This window comes from Hippopotamus amphibius, chromosome 12 (genome assembly GCF_030028045.1).
Source record: "Hippopotamus amphibius kiboko isolate mHipAmp2 chromosome 12, mHipAmp2.hap2, whole genome shotgun sequence".
NCBI classification, from domain to species: Eukaryota; Metazoa; Chordata; class Mammalia; order Artiodactyla; family Hippopotamidae; genus Hippopotamus; species Hippopotamus amphibius.
Genome location: NC_080197.1, coordinates 33,641,015 through 33,655,112, shown reverse-complemented (window position 1 = coordinate 33,655,112; position 14,098 = coordinate 33,641,015).

The window sequence follows — 14,098 nt, the reverse complement described above, 5'->3', positions numbered from 1 at the left end:
CAGCCATGTTGGTTTAAAAATATTTCTATTGCATGCTACTTGGACATAACTAATCTTTTCTTTATGCATTTAATACCTCAGAGTGGGTAGAATCTAAGTACTGGGTTCTCCTGTTTAGTAATTAAGAAAGGGTGCAGGAATCACATGCCTCTTGGAGCCTGTGTGAGCAGTGGCCGGGCACATGCTATTGCACTGTTCCATGTGCCATGTCCCTAGGGTAGGTGCCAGTTGCAGTGACAGGTAACAGACATTCCATGCCTTCATTAGGTAATTTCCCCCTTTCTTACTCTCATGGTTCTTTAGTCACCTTGAGTTGTTTTTACTATAACAAGAGCAAGAAAAATCTCATATCTTTATATACACCCTTTGCAACTCCATTTTTGCAGTTGAGATATAAATATGTGAGGGGAGAGAAGCATCTTAAGGGTGTAAGAACAAGCAATAGGGCCTAGTTTAAAAGGCGGCCAGGTCTACAGTAAGAAAGATGTGAACCCCCTCCCTAATGGGGGGGACACAGTATGTTTGTGGGGGGGCTTTTTAAAGTGTACAATAAAATAATAATCCATGCTCTACTGTGGAGTGTTTTTTGTGGGCAACAAGGCCAAGTGCACCCTGAGACTGCAGTTGCAGCTAATCCTTGGGGATGATGAGAGCTGTGGTTACTGTCAAGTGTTGTCCCAGCCTCTGTTCTCATCATGACAGTTGAGAAGACTGCAGACCTGTTTTTAAGGGTATATCTTGTCCCATCATCGTGACTGAGCCTTCAGGTGGTGCCTGCCAGGTTTTCTCCCTGTGAAGTTTTATTATGTCTTTTGTAATTATTCAAAAGATACTTTGAGACTATGGATAAAGTTTACCCACTGCCTTTAGCCTTTGTTGTTTTAATCAGTTGTAACTAATGTGAGGGTTGTAAAACACTGGTTTTGAACAGTATGGGGGACTTTTTCTGATGTTAAACTGGTGAAATCTTGCCCTCCCAGCCAGTTAGTTACAAGTGGCTAAAATTTACTAAGGTCTGGACACAGTCGATCTCCCTTCATATTAGGTGTTTGGTGCAGGAAGCGTTTAAACAAGTTGTGCTCCAGTCTGGGTTCCTAACTATGTCTTTTTTTTGGCGGGGGGTGGGGTGGGGTGAGTGCCTGGTTTTTTTTTTTTTTCTCCAATAAATTTATTTATTTTATTTATTTATTGGCTCCGTTGGGTCTTTGTTGCTGCACACGGGCTTTCTCTAGTTGCTGCGAGTGGGGGCTACTCTTTATTGTGGCGCGCAGGCTCTTCATCATGGTGGCTTCTCTTGTTGTGGAGCACGGGCCCTAGGCGCGTGCGCTTCAATAGTTGTGGCACATGGGCTCAGTAGTTTTGGCTCACGGGCTCTAGAGCACAGGCTCAGTAGTTCTGGCGCACAGGCTTAGTTGCTCCGTGGCATGTGGTATCTTCCCAGGGCAGGGCTTGAACCCGTGTCCCCTGCATTGGCAGGTGGATTCGCTACCACTGTGCCACCTAGGAAGTCCCCTAACTATGTCTTGATCCTGCTCACCTGTCACCCCTTGGCCCCCACAGTAGCACAGGTGTTGTGTGGGGTTGCGGTGGGCGCAGCTGGTCCCAGGAGTTGTGGCTGTGGCCCACCTTGCCTCAGAGCTTGACTGGGGGCACTTTGTTTGGACTAAGTGTTGCTGGATGTGGAACAGGTGGCTGGGATGCTGGGGTCCAAGTTCCGCTTGGTGGCTAAGGTGGCACCCCTGCTGAACCGGACAAACCTGGACGTGGCAGCAATGCTTTGAAGTAGGTGCCCTTCAAGTTTACCAGTGATCGCAGGTGTTTTGTGTTTACCTTCTGCACTGATGTCTCAATGTGGCCTGCTGGTCGTTCATGGAACTGCATGGGGTTCTAGGTGGGTGAGGGTGTTTCTAGGCCTTCCCTTCCTTGCATTGTCAGCCAGTGGGGCCATTGCTGCCTTTCTGCAAACCCGGGCTCTTCCTGAGGAGCCAGGTGACCTGGCTGAGAGGGAGCCAATGTCCTGATGTCACAGGAAGGCGAGGCAGGGTGGGACTGGGTGCTCACACCTATGTACCATGGCTTGTGGGGGGGGGGGGGGTGCAGGCCCAAGGGAGGGGCTACCTTGTGCAGCCTCAGCAGGAGGAAAGCCACGTGGGAAACTAGCTGCCAGGGCACCATTCAGGGGTGCGGGTAGAACATCCTAAAAATGTTTTTCCTCAAGCCCATGGGTGAATTGCGACCACTTCTGAATGACGTGTGGGTTGAAAGCTGCAGTGAGAGTGTGCTGTAGGCTGAGGGTTGCTCTGAGAGATGTGACAGCTAGTGACCCTTTTGTAGCACACTGTGTTTGGTGCTGCCTTTGCCCTAAAGGAAGAGGCAGGATGCAGGTGAGCAGGAAAGGACACCGCTGCTCTAAAGCGTTGTAGCAGGTTGAGGTCATTCCGTGCCTTTCTTGTCATCAGTGGTGACAAAGCACAAGCAGTGGGCCAGCTTTCTCCCTATATGTTCACTTGTCCCACGCTCATTTTTCTGGGTCAGTTTTCTCAACATTTGCTTTGTCCGTTTTGAGGTTCATCTGAAGTAATGTGTAGACCCAGCTGTGTAAGTGGTAGTATCCATTTGGAAGCAGTCACCTTGCACTGTCAGCTTCCACCTGTAGGGGCAGAGGCACCCAGGGCAGCCATGCGCCTTGGCTTGTAGGGCTGCTTCTCTGGGTGGGACGAAGGGGAGCCCAGTCTCCTGCTGAGTTGTTCCCGGTGGTCTCTTCTGTTCCCAGGCCAGCAGTCCTTTCCTGCTGACCCACCACCCTCTTGCCGAGGCTGCTCCTTGCGTTCTGGGGCTGGTGTCAGACAGCTGTGAGGCACTGGGTTCAGAGCTGGGCCGTGTGACAAGCCTGGAAGGAAGGCAGGGAGCACTGCAGCTGGGCAGGGGCTGCTTATGAACTTGAAACAGCGGGGAGCTGCGTGGTCCAGGAGGAGCCTCCCCCAGCCCTGTTCCCCTGCTCCCCTTGCCTGGGTGGGCCGAGCAAAGTGATTCCTTATTGCGGGTTTAGTTTGCTGCCTTTCCAAAGGTGTTTACTTTCTGTTTTTAATCTTTATTTCTGACTCCTGAAAAGGAATTCAAACAATGCAAACTAGAAAGTAAAAATTCTTAATTTTACCACATCCCATAAAAGCCAGTTAATATGTTTCTGATTTTCCCCCCTAGTATATTTTACAGAAAACAGTTCAAATTGCCAGAATGGGGCTTGGTTTCTGGAGGCTCCTCACTGTTGAGTATCTTCTCTCTCCCTTTGGGATGGTCTCCACCATCCAGAGGCCTGAACACCTCTTTTTCATTTTTGTCTTTTCACTGTCAGTCCCACCAGAAAGAGAGCAGAACCCCCTGGAGGCCAAGTATGGAGGAGGTGAGGGTTTCTTGGCCCTCCTGCCCTCAGCGTCCCCTTCAGCTATCTTCCCATTCTGCAAAGGCTTCACTTGTTAAACTGAAAGACTTACATAGCGATTTTAGGAGGATTTTAATTTTAATTGGGTCTTACTTTCATGCTTTACACAATCTCTTTTTAAAACTTTTAAATTGTGAGGCCGGTAATCTTCAAAATGCTCAGGAAAGAGGAGAGCCCATAATCGCAGCCCACAGCCCCTTGATTTCTGACGGCTGCCTTCCAGCCCTTGCATTAAATTCATCTGGTGCACCTCGGCTGGAGGAGGACTTTTAGCATCAGTCCAAGGGCAGAGGATGGGGAGTCGGGATGGGATTTCTGCTGAAGCCTGCTGCACAGATTCTGTAGGGGAAGGCTGGCCGGCTGCTTACGTCTCAGGAACTGTTCATTACTGGCCTTATTTTTCAACTGCCACGTCACAGACTCTTGTCATTTTGGTGGAGTTTGGAGGTGGAATGGAGGCCATGTGTCCTTTGCCATGCCCCTCACGCTGCAGAATCACAGGAGGGGACTCTTCCTGCTGGGCCTTAAGGCTAGTACCAATTTCCCCAGATTCGGGCCTGATGCACAGGCTCATTTCTGGCCTAGTGATGGAAGCCTCAACCACCTACTGGCCTCTCCGGCCTGGGGAAGGGAGGTTCCTGTGAAGCAGCTGAGCAGGTCATTCTGGGGTGACTCAGCCTTAGGCTCCAGCTGAGGCTCCGGGCCTCCCTGCCCCTCGGGTCACGAGGTGGCTGGCCATGGATTTGGAGGCAGGAAAAGCGGCCGGAGGAGGAGGGAGAGGAAAAAGAACAGGAGAAGGAATCTTTGGGACTGGGGGAGAAGCAGCCAATGAGTGCCCGCAAGCCAGTGAAGCATAAAGCCTATTCCTTCTGGGAACTCCCGCGTCTGGGTGGTTGAGAGGGAAACTGGAAATGCCTGCTGCGAAGCCTGCAGGGTTTGCACAAGTGTTTTTCCAGAGTCCAGTTGGTGTCTGCAGTGCTTTGGGCCCGTTTGCACCACCTGCAAAGCACTTGTCCCCCTGAGGGGGGCAGGGACAGCGCAGTGTGGAGTGCTGTCGTGAGGGCAGGCTGAGGGGAGGTAGGCAGAGGCCTGGATTGTCAGGGAGCCCCCCGGGTCGCCAGCACTGGCAGCCGGAGTGCACTCTGGCCACGTCCTGGACGAGCTCACGCTCCCTCCGTTTGCTCCTAATGGTTCATTTTATAACCTGAGTCTAATCATGACCTTCACCCACAGAACACCTTTCCAGGGCGCCCGCATTTGATGCAACATAAAGGCCCAAGTCCTTCCAACAACTGCAAGACCCCGCCTGATTTCCAGACCCCACCCTGAGATTTTATTTTTCAAAGGTGTCCACATCCCATGTGTGCTTCTGTAATGTGACCGCCTGGTACAGAAATCTAATTCCCCTCCCCTTGAACCTGGGATGGCTCTAGTGACACATTTGTAATTCAGAGTGGGACAGAGTGACACTGGGTAGGGTGGGGGTGGAACTTCCCGGTAGGCTTGCTCACTGCTCCCTCCAGTCTGTCTCTCTGGCTGCTGTGGTGGGAGAAGCCAAGCCACATGCAGGAGAGGCCACGGGTCCCAGCTAAGCCCACCCTTCAAGCCGTGCCAGCCCAGGAAGCAGACAAGTGAATGAAGAAATCTCCAGGCCATCTGTGACCAACAGAACTTTCCGTGTGATTGGCAGTTTCTCTGTGTGGTTCAGTGTGGTGGCCACCGGCCATGTGGTAGCTCTGGCGTAGAAAAAACAGAACATCCTGTCAAATTGTATCTGACTTCAACAATACTTATTTAGTGTAAGTACGTCTCATGCAGTATTTGGGATATATTTATGCCAAAATAATTGTGTTGTTTTTTGGATATCCAAATTTACTGGGCATCCTGCATTTTCATTTGCAAAGTCTGGCACCTGGAATGTGGCTCGTGCAGCTGAAGGAGTGACTTTTTTTTTTTTTTGGCCACGCTGCATGGCTTGTGGGATCTTAGTTCCCCAACCAGGGATTGAACCTGGGTCACAACAGTGAACGTGCCACGTTCTAACCACTGGACCGCCAGGGAATTCCTGGAAAGTGACTTCAATTTTTAAAAATGTTCATAATTTAAGTTTAAATAGCCAACCTGCCTGGGGGCTGCTGTCTTGGAGAGTGTCGTCTAGAGAAGGCCAGGTGCAGTCGTTCACCCCAGGACATCCGCGGCTCCCCAGCTGAGGCCCCAGATGATGTGTAGCAGAGACAAGCCGTTCCCCCTAGACCCTGAGTCCTTGACCCACGGAACCCTGAGCACAGGAAGACGGTTCGTGTCTCAGGCGCTAAATTGTGGCGGTTGGAAGCTGGAACTCCCTCAGTCCCCCAGGAATCCGGCTCACCTCTGCCCCAGGGCCGTGTGCTGGCATGTTCTTCTCCCAAACGCCCTTGGCTCCCGACCACACCCACTTCCAATCTTTGCTCAGATCTTGCCTTTCACTGAGGCCTCCCTATCTGACTTTGTTCCTGATCTACTTTACCTACTTAACCCTATTTAAAAATCTTCACAAACCTCTCCATGTTTACTTGATACTTTCAGCTTATTTTCTGCCTCTCTTCGCTGACTGTGAGCTCGAGGCTGGGCAGGGCTCTGCACCTTTTCTGTTCCCTGATGTGCCTGGACACCTGGAACAGTGCCCGCCGCGCAGTGGGTCCTTGGCAGACGTCTGTGGAAGGAGTGACCGCTGCTAAGTGGAGAGGCGGGGCTGTCTTTCCAAACGCCCTCGGGTATTCAACCCCGCTGTTCACCGACCCTAGGTTCCCTGTAGGTTTAAGGTTTTGTCCTGTAAAGAGCATTCATTCAACAAACACTCTATGCCAGGTACCGTCCCAGGCCCTGGGGGTGCAGAGGTGGCCGTGACAGATGAGGGCCCTGTCTTCAAGTAGCCTCTGTTCTGGGGTGGGGGCGGTTCTGGGAGGGCCACCTGCAAACTGGCCATTTAACTTGCTGTTGTGACACGAACCGAGGAGCTGTAGCCACTTTCACAGGCCTGGTCTAGTCTCAACATGTCACTGTGGGAGATTTTTAAACGCTCATGCCTGGGCCCACCCCCAAGTTTCTGACTTCAGTGGTGGGGGGCACAGCCCCAGGGCTGGCCGTTCGCAGCACTCACCCGTGGTTCTGATACAGAGGCGGGATCAGAACCACTTGTTTAGGTGAATCTGTGAGCCAGGTTCCCGTTAGACCTATGTTACAGATGAGGCATGTGAGGCTCGGCTGGGCGCGCAGGTCAGAGGATGCCTCCGGGAGCCCCTTGGCTCCTCGCCTACAGGGAGGGGACAGGTTTCACCCAGAAGGCGGGGCTGGGGCTGGGGCCACCTGGGCTTTGGAGGGGCCCTCAACCCCCCCAGGAGGTAGGTAACCCCTCCGCCCGCGCCCGGGCTTGGACCGCAGCGGGTCAGCCTAATGAGAGGCCCTCTGCAGCGCCCAATCCTGCTCTGTGATTTGCTCACTGCCCTTCCCTCTAATTGTATTGTCTCCCCAGCAGTTTCCCAAGACCTGGGGGCTCCATTTCCAGTGGGAGGCCCCTCCCTGCCTTAATGAAAGGGCTGCTTTCCTGCTGGCCGACTCCTCTGCGGGAGGCGCTGGAGGGGGTGGACAGCGGCTGTTTGCAGAGCCCTGCAAGGGGTGGGAAAATCTGTTGGCAAACGCTTTAGAGTAGGAGGCAACAGCCCCGTCCATCCACCAAGTGCTTTTTCAGACCTTTTTTAGAAACGTCACAGGACTGGTGAAGAGCGGGGGCAGGACACCTGGTGCCCAGTGTCTGGCTCTGGGTGGCAGCCTCTCCTGGGTCACGGCCTCATGTTGGGGGGTATCTTCTCCTGCTCGTTTTCCTTTGGGGCTTGTTTCTCTGACTGGACTGTGTCTCCTGTGGGTAAGGACTCTGTGATGCTTTCGGGTCGTCCAGGCCGAGTCACCTCCCTTCCTCCCATCAGCAGTGACGGGTGGGGGCGCCGCTCCCGAAGCTGCGGCCTCTGCATGTGTGCAGGGGGAGCCGGGGCGGGGGTGGGGTTGCTCTGAGCACTACAGGAGGGTCCAGGTGGGGAGGTTTGGGGCCTCTGCACGTACCTGAGAGGCACTGAAATATCAGCCCCCTCGGATGAGGATAATAGTTCCGACTAGTTGGAGGGGCTGTGAGGACCCAGGAGGTGGTCCACACGAAGCCTTGAGCATCGCAGCGCTCAGCGCACAGTCAGTGCTTCACAGAAGTGATGTCGTCCTGTTACTGGTCCCCACTGTCTCCTGGCGGAGGGCCGAGCACACAGCTGACTCCCAGTCAGGGCTGTTTGTTCCACTGGTTTGGAGCCACTTATCTGGGGGCTCATTCTAGGAATTCCATCTCCGCCAGAGTTCATATCTCAGGCATCCGCAAAGCAGCCAGAGGCGACAGGCTATGGCTTTTCTCTGGCCAGGGGCCAGCTCCCGCAGCGGCCTAGACCCACTCCCTAACCTGGAGCTGCCCTCTGAGAACACTGTCCACACAGGGGCCTTTGCAGGTGAAGCCCCTTAGCCAGGTGGCCTCGGAAAACCCAGCACTTGGCCTGGAGGTGGAGAGTCAACCAGGCGAGTCCCCTTCCTCCTGGCCCTGCTCTCCTCTGCTGACACAGCCCCTGGGGAGCTACTCTATGGTCTCTGTCCCCTTGCGCACTGCAGGTACCCTGGGTTCAACCCTGGCCACCAAGGCCACCTGCTGCTGTTCCTGCAGACACAGCTGGCCCTCTGCCCTGAGGCCTGACTGCTCTCCGGGAGGGACCCCACTGGGAGAGGGGCAGGAGCTGGGGGCTCCTCGGCCCTTGGTGGGATGAGTCGGAGGTGGGTCTGCAGTCCCAGACCCCACACACCTCCACATCCCCTGCCAGGGCTTCCTGGGCCATGTCCCAGATACAACGTTTTATCCAAGTCCTCCTCTGTGTCTGCTCGGGAAGAGCCTGAAGCATGGCAAACAGGACAGAGCCTTCACCGTGAACTCCAGAGACCTGCACTTGCTGGTTTTCCTCCCAATGACCAGCATACCCCCTGAGGTGCTCTTGGGGGCGGGAGGGAGGTTGAGGTGCAGGTGGCAGCAGCCCCGAGGCTGCAGGGGATCCCCCTCCTTGCCCCTCTCCCTTAGTCTCTGAAGCTCTAGGCATAGGGGGCCCCAGGCCAAGGTCAAAGACCCCTGTGGTTTGTTTCACATTCAACAACACTGAGGTCAGCGTCATGAAACACTGGGGTTCCCAGAGCTTCTATTGTGTGGGGGGCAGGTCAGGCCCCAGTGCAGCCTAGAGGAGCAGGAGAAGAGTCTCTGGTGGGGTCTCCTGACTGGGGTTCTGGTGGGGCCCTGGGCTAGGAAGCAGTAGGTACCTCTGTCCAGTGGTCTGAGGGGGCTCTGGGCAAGATGTGCCTTGAAATACCTCTGTCTCCTTGGACAAATCACTCAGCCCTCAGTTTCCCATCTGAAAAATAGCGGTGGGAGTGTCCCCAGTGGTGGATGGAGGAAAAGGGGACCAGTAGGTGGCGTGGAGTCCCTTTCACACGCTAAAGGGACTCTTTGAATGCAAAGACCAGGGTAGTGAGAGCCCAGGGCAAGGTGGGCCGATGGGGGTCCTGCCCGGCATGAATCTACTAAGGGTGGTCCATGGCCAGCTGGGCAGGACTCACTTGGGTGTGAGGTGAGCTCATCCATTCATTCCACAAACAGCCCGAACCATGTGCTGGGTACCAGGGACAGCAGTGGGCAAAACAGACACTGTCCTTGCCCTTGTGGAGCCTTATTCTACAGCAAGTGTTGGAGTGAGATAGGCAGTATGCAGACAAGCAGGCAGGTACATAAAGAGGCAAGGTGATGGCGCTCTGGCCAGGCACACATCTTGGGGGTAAACGGGTGGACCTGCGGGGTGGCCTCACCGAGCAGAGGCCTGAGGACAATGAGCGAGAAAGGCACGTGGGTACTTGGGGAAGAGGGTCCAGGCCAAGGAAAGAGCAAGGGCAAAGTCACGAGGTAGGGGCATTTTTAGTGAGTGTATCTGTTAGCTAGTGCTGCATAACAGCCACCCCAGCACCTGGTAGCTTAAAATAGTAGCTGTTTATTTTTAATGGCTGGACCCAGCTGGGCAGTTCTTCTGGTACCTGGGCTCACTCAACCATCTGTGGTTGGCTGCCAGGCCGGCTGGGGTGGCGGGCTTCAAGTGGCCTCCACTGGGATGGGTGGTCTCGGCTCCGTGGGGTCCCAGTCCTCAGCAGGCCTCACCCAGCTTGTGGTTGGTGCCTTTTCTCATGAAAACTGCCTCTTTTTCCCCAGGTTCCTTAAATTGATTTTTTAATTCCCCCCGAATTACTTGTTAAGTCACTGAGTGGCAGGATGGAGAGGTGACACAGCCTTCCAGCCATTCCTCCTGCACAAGTATGAATGCTCCCGCCACCCCCACACCCCCACCCCGCAAACGCACTCACTCTTTCCCTTCCTCTCTAGTGATACTTTCTCAGGGGGTGGCTTCCTTCTTCTTTTTTTCTTTTTTATAAATTTATTTATTTATTTATTTTATTGGCTGTGTTGGGTCTTTTTTGCTGCGCGCGGGCTTTCTTTTAGTTGCAGTGAGTGGGGGCTACTCTTCATTGTGGTGCATGGGCTCCTCATTGCTGTGGCTTCTCTTGTTGTGGAGCACAGGCTCTAGGCGCATGGGCTTCAGTAGTTGTGGCACATGGGCTCAATAGTTGTGGCTCATGGGCTCTAAAACACAGGCTCAGTAGTTGTGGCGCACCGGCTTAGTTGCTCTGCAGCATGTGGGATCTTCCTGGAGCAGGGACGAACCTGTGTCCCCTGCATTGGCAGGAGGATTCTTAACCACTGCGCCACCTAGGAAACCCGCTTCCTTCTTTTTAAGACTTTATTTTTTAGAGCAGTTTTAGGCTGAGCTCACAGCAAAAGTGGGGGAAAGTGGTGAGGTGGCTGGTGTCTTCTCTATCCCACGTGTGGCCACAAACAGATCCAGTCTCTAGGACGGTCACAGAATACGGAGATAATGACCTTTTTTGTTATGAGTAATCAGAACAGGCTTATGGAATAATGACACTGCCAGTGACACTTTGGAGGCCAGATTTAGACGGAACTTAAACACCAGAGTGAGGATTCAGGTGGCAAGAAATAGGGAGCCACTGAGGGTTTGAGCAGGGGAGTGGCCACGGGTGAGGAAGGGCAGCTGACCATGGCTGGGCAGCTGACCATGGCTGGGCAGGGGAAGGGTCTGCAATTCTAGGCAGAGGAAGGGGAGTGCTGGCCCGGGGCCATGTCGACGTGAGGGGAGTGGAGTCTGGGGTGGTTGGGGGGCACACGAGAGCTGCCCGCAAGCCCGTTAGGGGCCATCTGGTGAGCAAAGGGGTGATGGGCAGGAGACGCAGCCCTCATGGAGGGTGAGCCCAGGGTCGGGAGGGGGTGGTCGGGGCAGCAGGTGCCGGGTTTTGCCCCCTCCTCCAGGAAGGCTCCCCGAGGGAGTCTCTCCCCCACTCCCTGCCCCGCCCTCCTGGTGGGGCTGCTCCTACGTCTGGCGTCTGGCGTCTGGCGAGGCTGGAGCACTGAGGTCTGGCTGGGGCAGGCGGATGGGGGGTGGCCCTGGGACTTGGAGGCCCAGCTCCCTGTCTGTTAGCACTGCCAGGCGGGGGCGGGGCAGCGTGGCCCTGCAGAGAGATCTCTGATGCTGTGTCTCCAGCACCCGTGTCCGCACTGCTGTGGGGCTTCTGGGGGTTGTGGTCCGTCACACACGCTGTGGCCAGTGCTGGGGCGTGGGGGGCCAGGGGCTGGGGGCTGAGGACAGGCAGGGGCTCCTTCCTGGGCTGGAGGCAGGGGTGGAGACCCCCGAGGCCCAGAAGGGTTGTCTGGAAAATCTGGGTGGAGGGAGGGAAGGGCATTTCCAGCCAAAGCGGTGGAAGCAGCTGGTAGCTGCCAGGGGGCTGGGAGAGGTGACGTGGAAGCCAGGACTACCCTCCTCCCCTCTCTGCCCCTCACCCACCTCGTAGCCAAATGAAGCCGTGCCTGCCCCTTCCCACTCTGGGCCTGGACTTACTCTTCTGTGAAATGGGTCTAACTGGCCTTACACCTGAACGGACATTCGAATCACCAGAAGTGATTGGAAGTTGCTAAAAATGCACAGTCCCGGGCTTTACCCCTGAGTGAGTGGAGGGGTGTTGGGGGGAGGGGTCCCAAGAATGTGCATGTTTACCCAGCACCTCAGGGGCCTCTGGCGAGAGCCCTGTGCCCACACGTGGAGAAGCTCCCCTGCCCCCTGAGAAAGCCAGCAGGCCTTTTGGACCCGGAACCCATGAAGCACCCATTGAAGCAGGACTGTGTTTACTCAGGACTTTCCAGGCCCAGCGCTGGTCAGAGACCACGGGCGGCCCCTTCAGGCTGTGCCTTTGCCAAACACGGGCCACTGAGCCCCTGGAGTGATTCCCATCCAGGCCCCTGGCCCCAAGTCCCCAAGGGTCCAGGAGCATCAACGAAAAGGCACGGAGGACATTTGTGAGGGCCCCTCTCCGAGGCCCTGGGGAGGGGAGCTCCGTGGCCGGGCATCCTCGGAGCTCTCTCCTGGGACCCATTCCCGGCCAGGCTCCCCCTGCAGCCTCTGCCTTCTGGCCTTGTGCTGCGCCTCCCCTGGGTCAATATTTATGCGTCAAACAGCCTGGTGTTTGCTTAAAGAGCGGGAACAGAGGTGGCAGCCCCCGCCCCCCGTTTCCTTGTCTTCTGCCTCCCGGCCCTTCCCTGGGGACTCCCCACTCTCCGCGCGCAGGCTCTGCGGCAGCCCCACCTCTGCCGGGCCCCGTGCAGCTTTCCCAGGTCACTCGATTCCACCACGAACCTATCCTCTGGCTCCACGCGTGTCGGGTCTGGTCCACGGGCCTAGAACGGAGGTCCCGAGAACATTCTAAATGTCCTAAACTTCTCCTGGCTGCAGCATGGACTCCTGATCCCAGTTCGAATAAGCCACATAGAGCTTGTGGTGAAAGGACGTGTTGTTTGAAACAGATTTGCATGTTATTTTCTGGGAAATCAGCTCCTGGCCTTGACGGATGCCATGCAGGGGACAGGGAGACCCCAGGGGGGAGCGCAGAGCCGTGAACACTGTTGATAAAGGTGTGACCGGCCCTGGACAGGCCACCGAACATTTCTTCTGCCAAATTTATTCTGATGGGATCTTGTAATTTCTGCCTCCTCTGAACCTGGAGGGCGCATTGCAGAAAGAAAAGGCCTTGGCTCTTACCTCCCACCCACACATGGCAGAATATTTTAAGGTCCGTCACCCCAGTTTAGAGCATCGCTCAGATCAGCACAGGTGTGGCGATTTTTCCTTTTCTAAGAAGGACACTGCTGGCAAATTGGACATTTGCTGATGTTTTTTAAACTTTTAATTTTGAACTACATTTCAAAAAGTGGGAGTAAAAAGAAGCAGTAAACGTAGCATTAAAGTTGCAAGAACAGGACTTCCTGTGGTTCAGTGGTTAAGAATCCGCCTGCCAATGCAGGGGACTTGGGTTCGATTCCTGGTCTGCGAAGATCCCATATGCTGCGGAGTAACTAAGCCCATGTGCCACAACTACTGAGTCCTACAGCCGCAACTACTGAAGCCCGAGTGCCTAGAGCCCGTGCTCTGCAACAAGAGAAGCCACTGTGGTGAGAAGCCCGTGCCCCACAACGAAGAGTAGCCCCCGCTCGCCACAGCTAGAGAAAGCCCGCATGCAACGAAGACCCAAGGCAGCCAGTAAATAAATAAATCTATTAAAAAATTAAAAAAAATAAAGTTGCAAGAACAGTACAGAAAGTTTCCTGTGCTCTCCCAACTTCCCCAAACTTACAAACCTGTTTGTAGCTCACCGATCAAGCCCAGGAGGTTAATTCTCATCCTAACACACTTAATCCAATCCAAGAGCCTGGTGAACCTCGCCAGCTTTTCCACGAACCTCCTTCTTGGTCCCAGGAATGCATCTGGGATCCCGGATGCGCATTTAGTTCTGTGTCTCTGCTGTGTTGCCGTTGGCAATGCTTCCTAAGCTGTTCCTTTTCTGCCCGACTGGAATCCGAGAGGAGTGTTGACCGATAACCATGCCGACACCTCTGAGCCCAAGCTTTGTGGGATCCTGACGACTGGGCGCCTGCCAAGGGCACTGCAGATATGGGGTTAGGGACCCTGGGCGCGGGGTCATGGTGCTGATTTGTGCAACAATGCCTGGCTCTCTGGCCAAGTGGTCCCGAGCGGCTTTTCCTCTGCAAGGTTATATTCACCTCCTATCCCCACTCTTAACCCCTTCAACAGACATCGCAGGAGAGATTCCTTGAGGCTGTACAGGTGCCTTTTCTCCTCAAACCTGCCAAGATTCTAGCCTCTGTCAGATCTTGTCTGTAGCATCACCGCTGTGGTTTCTCCTCCCTCCCTCCCACCTTCCTTCCACGTGTATTGATAGGATTTCCACTGCAAGAAAGAGCTGTCCCAGGACTGACTGTGCTGCACAGGGAATTCTACTCAGTACTCTGTAATGACCTATATGGGAAAAGAATCTAAAGAGTGGAGACATACATATATATAAATGCATATATATATACACATATATCTACACACACACACACACACGTATATATATGAGGGTGAGTCAAAAATTATC